We start from the raw sequence: 12,397 nt of genomic DNA on the forward strand, positions 1-12,397 counted from the left end.
CCTCAAGCCATTGCTTAAGTCCATCCACCTTGTTGAAGACTTCTTGGAACTGAGCTTTGAGAGCTTCTGCCAAATGTTGGTTGTTTGGAGTGGAGGAGCTGAAGAGCAACTTGTGGATTTCTTTGGTGAGCTGGAGGATCTCAGGGCCATGGAAGTTGGAGGAAAGGGATTTCTGCAGTCTGTTGATGGTTGCTTGAAGAATAGAGATAGTGGACTCATAAACAGTATGAGTCTCATCTATCAATTTCTGAGACTGAGAAGCTTGATCCGCGATGGCCGCTTGAAGATCCGTTTTGATTGCGGTCACCTCAGTAATGAGGCGTTCCGCTGCAGCCATGAAGTCCTTGTGGTCAGCCTTGCGGTTATTGTCAAGGGACCGGATCCCCATCTCTACTTTGAGAGAGATTCGTTCAGCAGCCATGCATTCCCTTGTTTCCAGACGCTCTATTCTTTCAATCAGTGACTGCATTCCTGGAGTGTCTTCAGGTTGTGGTTGAGTAGGCTGGACCGCAGCCAAGATCTGATCGATTTTGGCTTGAAGGCTCATGAACTCCTTCCGGGTGACAACATTCTTCTTCTTTTTCTTCTTCTCTTTAGGCTTGGAAGTCGAATGTTGAGAACCGCTGGACTCCTCTTCTTCAAACATCATGAGGTCATCATCAGAAGGGCTTGGCTTGTTTACTTCTTGGATGTCTTCATCATCAAGACCGAAGGTGGGAGCTGAACTGAGTTCGATTGCAGGTTCTTCGTCTTGTGATGGATTGACTGTAGGAGTGGGAGATGGAATGGGAGTTGGAGTAGGAGGAACTTTGGAGGTACATGCGGCTGCACCTGAAGCTTGAGCTTTTGAAATTGTTTCAGCCATCTGATCCATCCAGTTCTGAATTTTTTGAATGGTGGCTACGGTACTGGCATTGCTGATGGCATTTGCCCAATATCTAGCCACGGACTGGATCTCCTGTTCTTTCTGTTGTTGCTGCTTGATTTGTTGTTCCTTGCGGGCTTGGAAAGCCCTTTGGAACGCAGCATACTTCTTCTTGTCTGACTCAGTTACCGGATTGTACTGTAACCAAGAGTCATTGGATGCATCATGGTCAAATCCTTCAAAGCGCACCGAAGTGTCCTTCGGGTCCACGGATCCTTGCACATTTGTGCTCACCGTGCCTAAACCACCTGTAAAAGATGAAAGCAGAGTAGGATTTCCTTAGCTTCCTCGGTCTCCTTGACCCGTGGTCAAGTGTGGCCTCTGCTCAGTTCTGGCATGGGCGAAAGAAGTGCCCTGCGGGTGGGAAGGTGTTTGTAGTGTTTGGGTGACAGAAAGAAGGATGGAGCGCAACTCCTCTGGTGAAAAGAAATGCAGTCGGGAAGTCCTGGAGACCTTAGGGCGTGAACCAGTGTCGTCCTCTTTGGAGTGCACTGGGGGGAGTCTCCACGTAGTTGAGAATCAGACTCACTTTCTGAGTCTGACTGGAAAATAATGGTGGTGTCGAATGGGTGTGCGGGCACCCCAAGGACTACTGGAGCCTATTGAGAGGCTTCAGCATCGGTCCGGTCACGTATATGGATAGTGGTATCGGTTGTTTTCCTTTTCTTGAAGATAGAGATTGGGTGCCTATCCTTATCTGAATCACTGCTAGATATGGTTGGGGCAGGTTTTGTTTTGCGTTTCTTGGTGGGTGCGGTTCGTTTAGAAGCATCCTTCTTGGGTGTTCTTTGTTTCTTGGTTGCCAACTGCTTTCTTCTTTGAGAAAGATTGGATAGTGTAGTGGAAGAGGGGACCGCGGTACCCTCAGGGATAATGGCTGCGGATGGAAGAGGCGGGGTAGGAGGGTATGGGGCAATACCCTCCGTAGCCTCAATGTGGTCTGAGACATCAGCAGTCTCAAGACCAAGAGAAGAAAGGATATGAGTAGGGAGTCTGCGGATCGGTCCAAATATCGTTTGATCAGAGGAAGGGTTGTACCTTTTAAGATCCTTAGTGACGAAAAAGTTGATGTCACTACCCATGTCTATTCCAGCATCCGCATGTAAGTCTGAGATGCAAAGTGACCAGAACCGTGCAAATGTGAGCTCGGTTGGGTTCTCCCTTGGGTGCTCTTTGGGAATGTATTGGAGGAAGTCGTCCCAAAGGATTTGTCCATAGTTTACGTCGTGGCCTGTGTAGATGCTCCATACCAATTCTAGTAGCTTCAGTCCCATGTTGTCGATGCCTCCGGTTCTGCCGGATAGGCAGCGGATGACAAAATGACACACAAACTGCCATACCGCAGGTAGCTGATTCTTTTTGAACTCACCACTCCCTCGAATTGGTTTCTGATACCCCATCTGGTAAAGTGCGGATGTAACGTCTGCCATTGAAGGTGAGAAAATCTTGATGGAGGGGTGAACCAGAAGATTAATGGCATTTAAGAACTTTTCTTTGGACAAGATGACCAAAGAATCGTTCATGAGATTGAGGTGAACTTCTTGGGGGTTTTCCATTGGGCGATATGCAGAGAATGCACATTTGAATAGAGTAGAAACTGGAACAACGTCTGTAAATGCATCGAATGGACCAAACAGAGGGTGGTTCCTGAGAAACTTGATCATAAGCTTGATGGGAGCATTATATGAAGGATGATCTTCAAATATTGCTCTGAAATTACTTGAAGCGATTGTTGGAGAGTCGGAACCTGTTGGATTTACAGAACCTGAAGCCTTGGATTGCTTCTTTGATGCACCTGATTTCACCATTGTTGAAGATTTGAGAGAAGAAAACAGAGTTCTTGAAAGTTTTGAAGGTTTTGAGGAATTTGGGAGAATGAATCGATATTCAGAAAACGTAAAGTATTGTTGAAGAAGAAGATGGGTTTATAAAGGGGGGTAAAAAAGTGTTTAACCCTAGGTAAATGGTAAGGATAGGGTAAAACGTCGATTGGGGTTTTGGGGGGAATCTATGAATTTTGGATTAAATCTCAGCCACACATAATTAAAACGGGTTTGAAGAGATTTTGGGAGATGTCCAAAAGGGGTTTTGCATTTAATGTAAAGTCAGACGCATGTCAATACGTCAGGTGATCGTGGGGGTGATGGGAGAGGAAGTTGTAACGGATGGGACGTATTTGGGAGAGGAAAGGACAAATTAAGGATGAGTTTATTGAAAAACGTTCTTTTTGTTATCATCCCTAAAATAGGTCTGATACAAGGATTATTCAGAAAGAGAATGTGACAGTTTCTAAAGATTCATTAAATAGCACACAAAGATTCAAGAGTTGATAAAACAGTTGAGAAATTATCATGATGATCGCGGATGGAAAATTCATTGCAGTTGGAAACGTCATCGCGGATGGAACTTTCATTGCGGTTGAGAAACGTCATTGCGGATGAAACTTTCATTGCGGTTGAGAAACGTCATTGCGGATGAAACTTTCATTGCGGTTGAGAAACGTCATTGCGGCTGAACAAGGAAAGACTGCAGTGAGAAACTGAGGAAAACACTTGTACAAAGATTAGTAATAACAGACCATAAAGACTCATGAGATCTACGTATGATATATGGTTGCGGTACCTAGACAGCGGTACCAAAACCATCTATCACATGTAATTCTCAGTTAGAACCGCAACGGAGACCAAGGATGGTCTGTGGTAGCTAACAATTCAAAAGGAATTGCGGGTCTGGATTCATCATTCCTAACATTTGCAAGAAGATGTTAAGCTTTGTTGAATCGAGCGCTTTTGTGAACACATCAGCAATCTCTTCATGAGAAGGGACAAAGATGAGTTCAATATTACCTTTTAAGATGTGGTCTTTGATGAAATGATACCGTAGTTCAATGTGCTTAGTCTTGGAGTGATGAATTGGATTGTGAGAAATAGCAATAGCACTTTCAGAGTCACAATAGATCGGTATCCGCAGCATTCTATACCCGTAGTCCATTAGTTGAGTTTTCATCCAAAGGACTTGAGAGCAACAGCTGGCTGCGGCCACATACTCGGCTTCTGCAGTTGATAGAGAGACACAAATTTGTTTTCTTGAGGACCAGCTGACTAGTCTTTCACCCAAGAATTGACATCCTCCTGAAGTGCTTTTTCGATCGAGCTTGCATCCGGCATGATCCGCATCTGTGAAAGCTTGTAGGATGAAGTCATTGCCTGTGGGGTACCATAGACCAAGAGATTTGCTTCCTTTCAGGTACCGTAGTATCTGTTTGGCTGCGGTCATATGTGAGACTTTTGGGTCAGCCTGATACCTTGCACATACACCAGTTACGAAGACAATGTCTGGCCTGCTTGCAGTGAGGTACATCAAAGAGCCGATGATGCCTCTATAAGTCTTGTGATCCACAGATTCGCCTGAGGGATCAGCAGAGATCTTATAACCGAAGGCCATGGGGACCTTAGCAGATGAACAGTTGTCCATAGAATATTTATTCAATAGTTCAGTGGTGTATTTTTCTTGATGAATGAATATGCCTTGCGGTACTTGTTTCACTTGAAGACCTAGAAAGAAATTAATCTCTCTATTCATGCTCATTTTGAACTTGTTGGTCATGAGCTTAGCAAATTCATCCACCATGCCTTGATCAGTCGAACCGAAGATGATATCATCCACATATATCTGTACCATCATGAGGTGGTCGCCATTTGCTTTTCTGAATAGTGTGGGATCAATCACTCCTCTCTTGTACCCGGATGAGACAAGGAATTCAGAAAGAGTCTCATACCATGCTCTTGGGGCTTGCTTCAGACCGTAGACTGCCTTTTCAAGCTTGTAGCAGTGGTCTGGGAATTCAACATTTTCAAAGCCTGGAGGTTGCTGAAGATAAACCTCTTCTTTTAGTTCCCCATTGAGAAAGGCACTCTTAACGTCCATTTGGTGTACCTTGACGTTTTTGTGGGCTGCATATGCTAGAAAGATCCGGATAGCTTCCATGCGTGCTACCGGAGCATACGTTTCATCGTAGTCAATGCCTTCAAGTTGACTATACCCCTTTGCAACTAGCCTTGCCTTGTTTCTGACTACCGCACCAGATTCATCCAACTTATTTTTGAACACCCATCTAGTGCCAATAATGGAGTGACCACATGGCTTCGGAACGAGCTGCCAAACTTTATTTCTTTGAAATTCTTCAAGCTCTTCTTGCATTGCGGCTATCCAGTCAGGTTCAAGCAATGCTTCTTTGATCGTTCTGGGTTCTACCGAGGACATAAATGCTGCATAGTGGCAGTGATCAGATAGGTCCTTGGAAGATCGAGTCTGGATGCCTGCGGATGGGTTCCCAATGATTTGACCTGGTGGGTGGTCTTTTGTCCATACATGAAGACGTGGCAGCAGATGATCAGCAGCTGCGGTAGAGGGAATATCTTGAATGTCAGAGGAATCTGCGGTTGGAGATGACAGTTCCCCCTGGACTTGAGAACATCCTGCTGAGTCATCTTGATCTATTGGAACGGAATTTTCTTGAGCAGTTGGGAGAGGTTCCCCCTGGGTTGCAGATAGGAGTTCCTCTGGAACCTGAGAAGGTTCCCCCTGGACTGCGGATGGGAGAGTGACAATCCTTGGATCAGTTCTAGTGTCGATATTTTCTATGAGTTCATCATCCGAATCCGAAGATACGTTTGATGGTAATGCTTCTCTGCGGACATGAATTTGAACAACATCAAGTAATGGAACCTCGACGGTTGCGGCTAGATCCGGAGTAGATCTTTCCCCCTCAACCGGAGAGGTGGAAGTATTGAGAGAGGCTACTTCAGATAGAGATGGTCCAGAAACATTAGCATGTTGTTGTTGAGTTGCGGGTGACACAAGAACTTCGGATAGTTTCGCCGTTTCAATAGGATCAAAAAGATCCTCATAGTTGACTTCAACTAGATTCAAGGGACCTGAAGAGGCAGGAATGTCACTTTCCATGATTGCGGTGGTTTCAGTGGATGGAGGGGCGCCGCGGATGTGAGAATCATCAAATTTCACATCGAAGCTTTCAATGATCAGCCTTGTACGCCTGATGAGCACTCGATAAGCAACCTTGTTAGTGGAGTAACCAAGGAATATGCCTTCGTCGGACTTTGGTGCAAACTTGTTGAGCTGATCTCTGTTGTTGATCACGAAGCATCTACACCCAAAAATATGAAAGAGGCGAATATTGGGCTTGCAGTTATTAAGGCCCTCATATGGTGTTTTATTGAGGCGTTTGCACACGATACTTCGGTTTTGGACAAAGCATGCGGTTGCTACTGCTTCAGCCCAGAAGTAGAGAGGAAGTTGGGCGAAGTTAAGCATGGATCTGGCTGCTTCTACCAGTGTGCGGTTCCTTCTTTCTACTACACCATTTTTTTTGCGGTGTGTAGGGTGCTGAGAAGTTGTGAGAAATGCCTTTGGACACCAAGAAACTGTTAAGAAGATGATTAGTGAACTCGGTTCCATTATCACTGCGGATGCGTCTAACTGGAAGCTTGATCTGAAGTTCGATTTCTTTGATGAAGTTGATGAAGATCTGCGGTGTCTCTGATTTGATTCTGAGAAAGAAGACCCATGTGAAGCGTGTATAGTCATCAACAATAACCAGTATATACTTCTTGTGGTGGAGGCTGGCTACGGTTGATGGACCGCAGAGATCAATGTGCAATAGCTCCAGTGGTTCAGAAATAGAACAGTCCATTATCAGAGGGTGACTTGCTTTAGACTGCTTACCACATTCACAAGCCGGACAGAGAGTATCGTTGCTAAATTTGAGAATAGGGAGACCGCGGACTAGTTCTCCAGTGACTAAGTTGTTGATGTACCGGAAGTTGAGATGAGCTAGCTTACGGTGCCATAGCCAGCTGACTTCGGATACAGCTTTGGACAAGAAACACAATTGCGGTTTACCCATGATTAGAGAAACATCCAAAGGGTACATGGTACCTTCGGATCGAGATTTGATCAGGCAATTGTTTCTATCACTCGTCATTACGTAGCAAAACTGATCATCAAATTCAACACGATGTCCTGCTTTACATAGTTGGCCAACACTGATGAGATTGTGTTTAAGGCTTTCTACATAAGCAACCTTCTAAATGGAAAAGTTCCCCGTAGTGAGAACACCGTAACCTCGGATGACACCGTTTGCATTGTTACCAAACGTGACATTTCCACCATTGCATATAGGCCTGAAATCCCGAAGGTACTCTAACCTTCCGGTCATGTGCAAGGAGCAGGCACTGTCAATTAACCACTCTTCTTCTTGTTCCTCCTTGCACAAAGCCTGAGAATTACACGGTTAGTTTAGGCATCCAAACAAGTTTGGAGCCTGGGACAATTGATGTGTTTCTGAGTGATGCATGGTCCGAGGTTGCAGGGACAGGTCTCTTGTCAACTTTTGAGCCTAGTCCTGGGTGTTTGAGTAGATTTGGAGTGTTGTGATTTTTTGAAAAAATACGAGGTTTCTGACTCTGACTCGATTTGACATGAGATAAAATCTTTTGACAACTACACTGACATTTACAAAAGGAGATTTTGTCTTTTGATCCAACACTGTGATTGGTCAGCGGTTTTAAGGATGTTTTGGATCTGTTACCGGTCCGAGATGGGTAATTCCTGACACAAGTGTTTTTGGGTTTTGAAAAAGTCTGTTTATGAAAGGTTTTAGCACGTGTAGATTTCTGAATTCTTTTTGATGGATTTGGTAAGATACCCTTCCATTTGAAATTTTGACATGACTTTAAAAGTGTTGGAGTGGGTAAAATACCTTTCCATTTAGGATCATTTGAAGAATTGACCTGAAAAACATAGTTTCGAAAAGATTGAACACCCTTTTGGGTTGTGTCAGAAGGAGTAGGAATGACTTTTGACACTGAACTTTCCTTTTTGTTTGTTTTCTTGAAAGAAGAGTTTTTTGAAATGTAGTGAGAGAAAACAAATTTTTTAGGACTTTTGGATTTAGGAAATCTGACTTGCATCTTGTTTTTAAAAAAGTTTGTCTATTAGTACCACGAGATCTGATTTCTTCTTTAAAAGCCTTTTTTGCCAAAGATTTTGGTGAACCGCAGTCATTGTTGTTCAACTGCGGTTTCCTGGAATTCTTAGAATGATTTTGAAAACGCGGACTTGAGTCATCAGAACTTGAGGATTCAGGAATTTGGGAACATTGACCTACTTCAAAATTTTCTATAGGTAGTTCATGAAATATTGGCTGAAGAGTTACAGTTCCTTGAACTGATGACTGCGGTAGGGATGACTTGACTACCGCTGAGTAAGTCTTAGATGGGACTTCGGTGGGACATTTGTGGGACATTTGACTACAGTGAGAGACACTGCGGTCTGAGGACAGAGATGGAAAGTCTTTTGAGACTTCGGGGCCTTCAACAAAAACTCTTCATCAACTACGGATGAAGTTTGAGAATTTGGATAGATGGTGCCACAGATAAGAATTTGATCACATGTGTGACCCGAAACCTCCGGCACAATTTCCTCAATGACACAATTGTTGCTTAAGTTGTGCAGTCTACCGAAGTGAGTTTTAATATCTTCGGGAAAAGTCTTGTCATTGACAGGGAAATGAAATTCTCGGTCTGGAGGGACATACAGTCTGTCTTTGTTGAACCGGGGTGAGGAATCCATTGAGGTAGGATATCCATTTGACCAACCCCAATTGTATGTATTGTCCACGGTTCCATTGTTTACCAAATTTTCAATAGCTTCACTTTCATTAAACAATTTTTCAATTAAGAGATTTAAGCGTACAATTTCTCTCTGAGCTAAATCTCTCTGGTTCAAAGCTATCTCTAATTGGGTTTTACTTAACATTATTGCATCCTTTTCTAACTCTAGGTCCTTCTCTAACATAGCCATCTTAAGTCTTTTGTTATCCAGTCGTCCTCTCACGTGGAACATCTCTTGAGACGCAATGTTCTTCTCATCTAAGGCTTTATTATAGTCTGTAAGGACGGCAGCACAAGTGTCATTAAGATCATCTATGTAAGGCTGACAGTCATGCATTCTATAGTTTAGAGTTTGGATCATGAGTTTTACCTGTTCGACGATGCTTAGTGTTCCATCCTTTGCCATGTAGCAGTAGTTCTTGTTCAACATTGTAGACCCATCATCATCCGCAGTGGCCAGCATGCAGATTTTCCCTTTTCCTTTGACACTGTTGATGGCCTCATCTTCGTCTCCGGATGACCAGACTTGATGGTCTCTTTTGACATGGGCCACGTATGCCCTTGCCTTTTCAGCTTTTTCTTTGTCTTCCAACTCTTGAGCCATTCTAAGGTAGAATGCTCTGTCTTTTACTACATTGGCCTTACAATCTCGTGCAAAGTGATTCTCTTTGTTGCATTTATGACAAATTACAACATCAGTCTTGTCTCCTGAAGGAGTACCAGAGTCAGTGATTTGAGGAGACTGCGGTACCTCCTTTGGTTGAATATTCTGAGATTGTGGTGGTGGATGAGAACTTTTGGGAAATCGAGAGTGGTTATTTTGAGAACCGAAGTTACGGTTGAATGGAGGTTTGTTGAACTGCTGATTCTTGCGGAAGGAAGGAGGTGGTAGACGGTTGAACTGTTGGCTAACCAGAGCAATAGCCTTCTGAAAATCTTCTTCATCATCATATTCAGAATCCGCTTCGTATGACTGCGGTAGAGTGTCATACGAGGAAGGGTAAGGTGACTGCGGTGGAGCTTGTGCTATGAGAGCAAGTGGTCCTCCGAAGTCAGCACAGTCTTTGAGTACGGTGGATTCTTGAGCTTGCAGCTCTCTATAGAGCTTGTAAAGTGACAGGGAGTGAATCTTTCTATCGCCTTGGACTATCATCTTGGCCGTAGTCCAATGTCTGCCCAAACCATTAAGAAACTGAAGATTGATTTCATGGTTACTGCGGATGGTGCCCGCATTGGTTAACTTGGTGACTATCAGGTTGAACCTTTTGAAGGAGTCTTCCAAACTTTCTCCAGTATGAGCTTTGAAGTTGTTGAACTCGTTGAGTGCGGTAGTAAGCTTCTTATCTTGTGCTTGTTCTGAGCCTTCATACAGGTTTTTGAGAACATCCCAGATCTCTTTCGCTGATTTGCAATTTATGATAATATCGAAGTTGTCAGGAGCAACTCCGCAGGAGATTTCATAAAAAGCAACAGCATCATTTTCCATTTTATCGAGATCATCCTTGGTGGGACGGCTCATGGCTGGTTGACCTCCTCCTAGCCTGGTTGCAGCACCGTCAGTTTGGACTGGTGTAAGGACTGGAACATGTGGTCCTTCTTCTACGGATCGCCATACATCTCTACCCAGTCTTCTCAAGTACCTTTCCATTCTTTGTGACCAGTGATGATATTCATTTGCGACTAGTATTGGGGCTCGGTTAGAACCACCGACACTGTTGGAAACATTCAGAGATAATGATTGTGCCATTTGAAATTGTTTTTTTTTTGTTTTGAAGAAATGAGCTTTAGTGGTATAGAAGGCTCTTTGAAAAATCAGAGTTCCGTTTTCAAAAAGCAACCACTCTGGCTCTGATACCAATTGTTGAGAGAAAAACTTGGAGACACACTTGAACAAAAGTTAGAACAAGTATAATGCAGAATAGTTAATCTCAAAGGATCTAAAAGCTCAACAATAATATAGTTAGATAGTTAAGGAGTTAGTTGCGGAAATGTAAAGGAATGGAAATGACAGCAATTGTTATATCAAGAAGACACTTAAGCTGATTCATAACAAGGAATGCATTCACTCCAAGTTAATAAGGAAGATCAAGCTTAGTGATTAAGTCTTAAAGACTTGCTCCGAAGAGGGATTATGATCAGCAGAATTATGATAAGATTTAAGTAAGAAGAGATGAATGAAGAAAGATAGAGAGATAACTTCAGAATGTGTATTCAGATAGAATTCATAAGTTATCGGTTCTTCCTCTCTTGAATACAGGGAGAGTAAGTCTCTATTTATGGAGACATAGAAACAACACTAGATTACAACTCTATAAGCAGCAATGCAAGGCATACTGGATAATAGAGTGTATTACATAAAAGACAAATAAAGTAATCTAGCTAAGTTGACTGCGGTAGCTGACTCAGGTTGCTGATGAACAAGATTGACTCCGGGTGCTGAACCGTTGCGGTAGAAAGATGGTTGCGGTAGCTGAGTTCAAGAGGGTCACTTTTATGATTCAACACTTTAGCACTGCATCGGTATCATCATGCCTTTTCTCGGATGCTTCCATAAATCGGGTCAACATGTTTTCCAAGTCTACTTTCTTTTCGGCTGGTGGTTGCTCTTTTTGGTAGAAGCCTCGGCCTGTCTGCTTAAAATTTTCTTCTTTTTGCCTCTTGTACTCATCATATGGCAGCTACTCTTTCTTTGGTTTTCTCCAGTCTTCATCATACTTATCCCCACTCGAGTAGCAAACTTGAGCCCTTTTGTTCCCATACTCATCCAAGCTGAAATCTTTAGTCAAGTGTGGTCCATTACATCGTTCACACCCAACTTTAATTGCATGAATTGATTGGTCCATTTGTATCAATCTCCGGTCCATAGTATTTAGCATCGCCATCATAGCAGCCATTTCTTCAAAATGTGTACCCCCACTACCTTTTGCTCCATCTTGTCTTGGGTTGTGGTACTCACGAGAGTGTCTTGCGAATTCTTCAACTGACTCCTTGACCTCCCTTGGATTCTTCTTTGTCAATGGCCCTTGAGAATCAAGGAGTTGTCTTGTCATAACATTGACCCCATCGTAGAAAATAGACATCTCTTGTTGAACATTTAGATCATGTTGAGGACAATTCCTTAACAATCCCTTGTAGCGCTCCCAAGCTTCGTATAGTGACTCCCCCGACTGTTGCTCAAAGTTGGCTATTGCCTTCTTGAGTTTAGCTATTTTGGAAGGTGGGCAAAACTGATCTAGAAATTTATCACGCATTTGAGCCCAATTAGTGATTGTACCAGGAGGAAGTGCTTTCAACCAGACTTTTGCAGCTCCCTTGAAAGTGACTGGTAGCATCCTTAGTAAGATGGTGTCTCTGTTAACATTTGGGACATTGAAATAGTTAGCAATGTCGTTGACTTCATCTAGATGCTTAAATGCATCCTCATGATCCTTCCCATAAAATGGGATATCCTTTTGTGCAGTGATGATATGTCCCTTCAGCTCGAATGTGGCAGTGACAGGTATCGCTGGTTGTACTAAACCTGGACCAACATCTTCACGAATTCGCTTCTTGTAAGCTCCCATTGACATTTCTTCAATGTTTTCCATCTCGTTTCTTGGCTCGTTCTCGGGTTCACTCGTATAAAGTCCAAACTCAATCTCGGAGTCATACTCGGATTCGGTTGGGAAAGGTATTTGATCTAAGTTTTCAACTTTGCTCTTGTCCTTTGAAGATGAACTTGACTCTCCCGTTTTCTTCCCCGACTTCTTTGAGAACACTGACTTGAGTTCTTGTAAGG

The 12,397-nt window shown here is 43.2% G+C and overlaps 1 non-coding gene across 1 annotated transcript; it reads left to right on the forward strand.

Moving 5' to 3' along the window:
* Window positions 1-11,715: 11,715 nt before the first annotated feature.
* On the forward strand, window positions 11,716-11,822 carry LOC145127966 (small nucleolar RNA R71). The gene has a single exon (XR_013716569.1). It is a non-coding gene; the product is annotated as a small nucleolar RNA R71 (small nucleolar RNA).
* Window positions 11,823-12,397: the final 575 nt, after the last annotated feature.

This window comes from Lactuca virosa, chromosome 7 (genome assembly GCF_052849685.1).
Source record: "Lactuca virosa cultivar CGN04683 chromosome 7, Lactuca_virosa_CGN04683_v6, whole genome shotgun sequence".
NCBI classification, from domain to species: Eukaryota; Viridiplantae; Streptophyta; class Magnoliopsida; order Asterales; family Asteraceae; genus Lactuca; species Lactuca virosa.